The following is a 5,679-nucleotide window of genomic DNA, read 5'->3' on the forward strand; positions in this document are numbered from 1 at the left end:
TTACATTTCAGCTCTAAAAACTGTTAGGAAAATTTACCAAAGAACACTTGCCCTTCAGAAGCATGAAGAATAAATAAAGTGCTAGCTTATTTTCCAAAAACATTATTCTTGGCCCCAGGATGAATATGTTATATTTATAGTTGATATAGACCTTCACACAGATCCATACATAAGAGGTTCAAATATTTCTATAAAGATTTTCATAGAGATTATTGCTTCTCACACTTTATACTTTCTCCATCCCCTTCAATATCTCTCACACCTGTCCATACCTTGGCAAAGTCCTCAGCCCCCAACCAGACACCCAACAGTGACCACCCCCCAGTTCCTTCCCACTCCTCCACCCACGCATTCCCATTTCCCCACCATGGCATCCTGGTCTCCTCCACACCTCCTTCCCCTGGCCTTAGTCCACACACTTTTTGCAAAATCTTCCCATGGCTTTGTGCTAACCTCCCACTTTTCTGCTTACATTCCGTGCTTCTGATTTGGCCCTGCAGTCACAGCATCCCAGCAAATACACACAAATAAGACCGTGCAAACTGGGGTTGCCTTTAACCAAAGCCGTGAGTGCTTAAGGAGGCTCAGGCTGGTCCCACACACTCAGTCAAGCAAAATTCAGGTATCTGAAAATTTCTGCCTCGGACTGCAGGCACCTTATCTTTGCTACAGCTCAGAAATTTCCTCTGAATTCTGTTTTTCCCTTCAGCAATGTCACATAATGAGTGACACAAACCAGGAAGAAAGTGACATTCAGGGTGTTAATTAGCATCAGCAGTGCAGCATCCCCTGGACATGCTCTTGTAAACAAAACACAGGCACGTGCCAGGCAGCTGTCTGAATGCACAATAAAGGGATAAAATTAAAAGCAGCCTAATTCTTCACTTTAACAAAAATTCTCTGCTCAAAGAAATTATTCCAAAAAGGCAGAGGAGTACCAATGAAATTATGACATTTCAGCTGTGAGCACTCAGGTCACTGGTTACCATTCTTTCCTACTTATGAGTTAATGAAAAGTTTTAAAACCTCTGAATGCCTTGGCTTTGAATACTAATATTTTCTCGCCTTTCTGTAATCAAGTTTTCTATGGAATATTTAGTGTGAGAATTTAGACCAGCCAAGTCCATATCCATGAACATGTCAGGCCTGAAGAAATTTCTGCTTCTACCATTCCTTCCTCCCTCATAACGCCAAATTATTAGGCATTAGCATTTTAAATACTTGTCACATTGAATTTGGGTTAATTTGCTTTTCTGCCTGAAGAAGAAGCTGGAGATGGGCTGAAGGAAGTTTTCCCTGACTGTCAGAGATGGCCCTCGCACCCTCCAGCGGGTACCTGACATGCGGCAACCCTGCCTGTTGTATGGCAGGCACCTTGTGATGGAAACACAGTCAGCTAAAAGGCAGCTGGCCAAACTGACAAGCCTCTGCTATTATGGGTCATTATTCTGTGCTTCAGTACAAATGGCAATCAATTAATTAACTGCCTACCATTAATTATTAATTGCAATTAATTACAATATTATTCTGGGGGTTCTACAGGCACAGCTTTCAGTTAAGTCAATTTACCAGTTTGGGAAACTGATTATCTTTTCATGCAGTGTGTTCGATACTCGCCATGTTCATACATCATTCTTCTAGCCAAGCTATTCTGCTGTCTTCTATAAATCAAGAACTGGTGGGAAGAGAGCTGGTCTGGTGGTAAATGAGGCCCAGAGTTCAGGGAATCAGGGTCCCAGAACTGCTGCAGCCACCTGGCACCTGCAGGACTGAAGGCAAAGCTCTGTCACAGGTCCGTGCTCAGAAACAGAGGCTCCAGACTTCGTGGTGTTACAATAATTGAGGCTTTTTGAGCTGGACTGGTATGAGGGGGATATAAGACATGGCCAGAATTTCAAGTGTTTTGTGTGTTTTCCCGATGACCCTGATTCTCGCTCACCTGCACCTTCGTCTGCCACATCAGAACAGGTTGCGTGTCAAAGGAAAAATATATTTTGCCCTTTCTTTACACTGGTAAAAAAGGCTGGCACAAGCTGTAAGTAGTGAAGAATGAGGTCCACTGGCTTTAAATCAAAGATTAAATGTGTTCCTGTTCCCTTTCACTCAGCAATTTCTACACTCCTTCCTCTCATGTAACAGGATCTCCTGAACCTGGATCGCTGTGACAGCTTCATCTGGAAGGACAATAGCCTAAATTCTGGAACAGAGAGACTTCTTCCATAATTGCATAGCCAAGAAATATCTGAGACACATTTTTTTTTTTTTTAAGTTTTAAAAAAGTCATCTTTTTCCAGCTGGTAACTTCTGATTTTAGTGGGAAGGGAAATTATCAGACCTCCATCCCTTTTCTTTCATCACAAGTTTCCTCAGGTGTCTGAGCTTTAATGACAGCCCAAATGATTTCATAGAATTTAAAGTTCAGAAGACACCATTTGCTTATCAAACCTAAATGTGCCTTTCCTCTTCCTCCCCTCTGTAAAGCGCAAACCATTAAATATGATATATTTACCTCTCAGCTGAGCTCAGTAACTGGGGGTGACTATGCTACTGCAGTTCCCCAGAGATCAATTATCCATGTAGCAGAAGAAGATGGAGGTACAGCAGCACCAGGGCGTTTGCAATGGAAGAGAACTGATTGAGAGATGCTTTTCTAGCACACACCATAGGCAAAGAGCACCCTCAAGGCAGGCAAAGCAGCTTTCTTCTGCTGAAAACTTTATTACATGGTGGCATTTTGCATCTATCTTAAGTAGTCAGAAGATTGTTTTGGGCATACATAACTTCCATGCTGCAAGAAATTATTTTAATGTTGGAAGGATTTCCTATGAAAATGAAGCAGGTATAGAGGGATGATAGAAGATCCTGTGAGTGTTAAATGCAAATTACTGATGCTATGATGATAAAAGGAACTGTCTTTGCACACTTCTGTTGGCCACATAATGCAGTGGAGAACATCTGCACACTGCATATGTACACGCTTTGCTCTTCATTTCGTGGCATTCTTCCAGCTAATATCTTTAAGATGTCCATATTGACTGGTTTTATTCCTTTTTGATAGCAAATGTTCCACTAGTAACAATACAGTTAATGGATAGGAAATATTTGTTTCTGAGTATTTGGGATAATGTAGCTTTTCAGTTATTATGAAGCCATATTATTTTATAGACTCAATATCTCAGGCTTTCTCTTACATCCCTTGAATTTATGTGCACAGCATCCTAGAGCACAACAGCACACAAGCTCTCTACCAAACACATGGAAATCACTACTATGGGAAAACATCTGGAATAATCTTCTTATAACTTTGTAATGAAGATTTACACTTTCTATATTTGTTGAAGGTTTTGTCTGAAGACTTTGGCAACTTTTGCAAAGACAGAACTGAAATGTATTAAGTATGCAAAAAAAGTACTAATGTAACATGAAGTTTGAATGGATATAGTTATCATGTCAGAAAAATGTCATGAAAAAATGTTAATTTCAAGAACAGGGAGCGGTCTGTAATACATTTAATGAGTAACAATCCAGTACAGCTCCACACCCAGTAATCACAATGTTTGATGCTGAGACATTTAAATAAAGTCTATATAATAAAAATTGAACTGAACTAGAAAGAATGAAAATGACACATCCAAATTCCCTGAACTGTTTCAAAGTCTCCAGAAGCAGCTTCAGTGGATGCCAAACTTTGTACAGTCTTTATTTCACCACACCCTCTTCCTGAAATGTTTTCATCATGCTTGTTGTCAGTGGTAGCAGTGGTGGGAGAAAGTAACATAACACTTCAATAAGGCAGGGCATGGATCAGACTGGGAATATGGCATCTCCAGTTCCACCAATCTGCTCTGGGGGAAACCCTGGTAACATACACTACATCTCTCTGAACACACTGAGGTAGACATCTGAGCTTCAGACAACAGAGCTATGTGAGTGGAACCAAACTTCATCCACTGAGCTGGAGAAGCGACAGGCAGTCTCCAACCTTATTTTGAGCAGTTTGGAATCAGCAGCCTGTTAACCACCATTGCCATGTCGAAACCCAGGCTTAGAAGACCTACTCTGAATGCTGTGAGTTACAGTATCTCAGGTACTCCTGGTGCCTGGCTATATTAAGACTCAGAGGTGAGCATGAGCGGGACTGAATGTTGCTACCATGACAGGTTTTCCCACAGCAGACAAGGTTTGCCTGAGTCCCATTTCCAGTCTGCATAGAAATTTCTCGGCAAGGGGAGTCCCCTGAACTCCTCTTCCCAAAGCACAGCAGATACCACCTGGCAAACAGAGAAATAACCAGTTCTGCCTCCTCTGCCTTGCTTACCAGGACAGCAGTGGCAGCTCCCTGTTTCCACACGAGGCTGCCCACAGAAAGCAAAGATGCTCACAAGCTGTACTGCACAAATCCTACGAGTGCCACTGCTGTTCTCTGCTACCTGTTGAATGCAAAGCTGCAAAACGTGTACTCTGAGGTCCTTGGGAGAAAATCCTGTAGCAGCCACCAGGCCAGTGTGCCCAGAATGTGCTCCTCCTGCAATCCTTTCTGTCCTCCCTCCCCAGGGGAGGGAAGTTCAGTGCTCAGCAGCTAGAGTTACAGGTTAAACAATGTCTGTTCAGCAATGTCACGTGCAGCAAAGGTTGAATGTAGGACTAGAAGCATTTTAAAAAGTTAGTTGCTCTTTCTGTCTGTTGCCAGGGTGCTTTGAACAGATTCCCTTGCCCCCAGCTCCCGTTCATCGTTACCTGTTTGCTTGCCACACACGTTGCTGCTCTGCTTTTCTGCAGGAGCACAGAGCTCGCAGGCACTGCCTGCAGTGTTAGCAGAGCTCCCTGCCAGCGGAGGTTACTTACACCTGCAAGCTGGGGAGACTCCCCAAAGGAAGGGAAGCAGGGCTATCAATCAGGCACAGCAAATGTGTTGGTAGTCTCAGGCTTTTGAGTGTTTTCACAAAGAGTCAGGTAAAACAGGAAAAAAAATAGGGTTTTTTAAAGTCATATATTGGGTTGTCAGAAATAACTCCCTATCTCAGCAGCCCTGGGCAGTCAGAGCAGGAGGCAGCAGTGCCCAGTGTCTTTCCCAACAAAGTGTGTTATCCTTCATGTCTGTACTTGACAGAAGCAAAATCAGCTCCATTAACACAAGGTTACTTTTTGGAATTTTTTTTGTCTTGATTAACTCCATCTATGTAATTTATTTTGGTCCTCTGATTCCTATTAGTGGGATCAAGATTAATTTAAATCAGAACCCTGTGTGTGTTCTCTTGCACCATTCATAGAGATCAGGTATATTGCATTTCCCCTAATTGTATTGCTGACAAATTAACCTCAGTCAGAATTACTAAGATCAAGAGAGAAGAGTGACAACAACCTGTTTTTCTGTTCTGTTTTTGGCAAGGATCAAATGGTTAGCCCACAGCTAAACTTCTAAAGAATTCTATACATCAGACTTGGGAGTACACATAGAAAAAAACTGGTCATCGCTTGATAAAACCAGGTAATACCTGTGACAGCTGCTTTGCCCCCAAAGAAAGCACTAGATGCTACAGCTGTTGTCCTGTGTGCAGGGCTGAAGGCCCTGCTCTCCTCCTGAAGGTGTGCATGTGGAAGAGGGCACAAGCTGAGATGAAAACTCTGTGGCTTCCAGACAGGCAACAATTTAGATAGGATGGCAGAAAACATACTTAC

At 42.5% G+C, this 5,679-nt stretch overlaps 1 long non-coding RNA gene across 1 annotated transcript in view; it reads right to left on the minus strand.

Moving 5' to 3' along the window:
* Positions 1–5,679, minus strand: part of LOC308063580 — a 52,800-nt gene that overhangs the window by 23,982 nt on the left and 23,139 nt on the right. The window lies entirely within an intron of this gene.

This window comes from Falco punctatus, assembly GCF_963210335.1.
Source record: "Falco punctatus genome assembly, chromosome: 4".
Lineage (NCBI taxonomy): Eukaryota > Metazoa > Chordata > Aves > Falconiformes > Falconidae > Falco > Falco punctatus.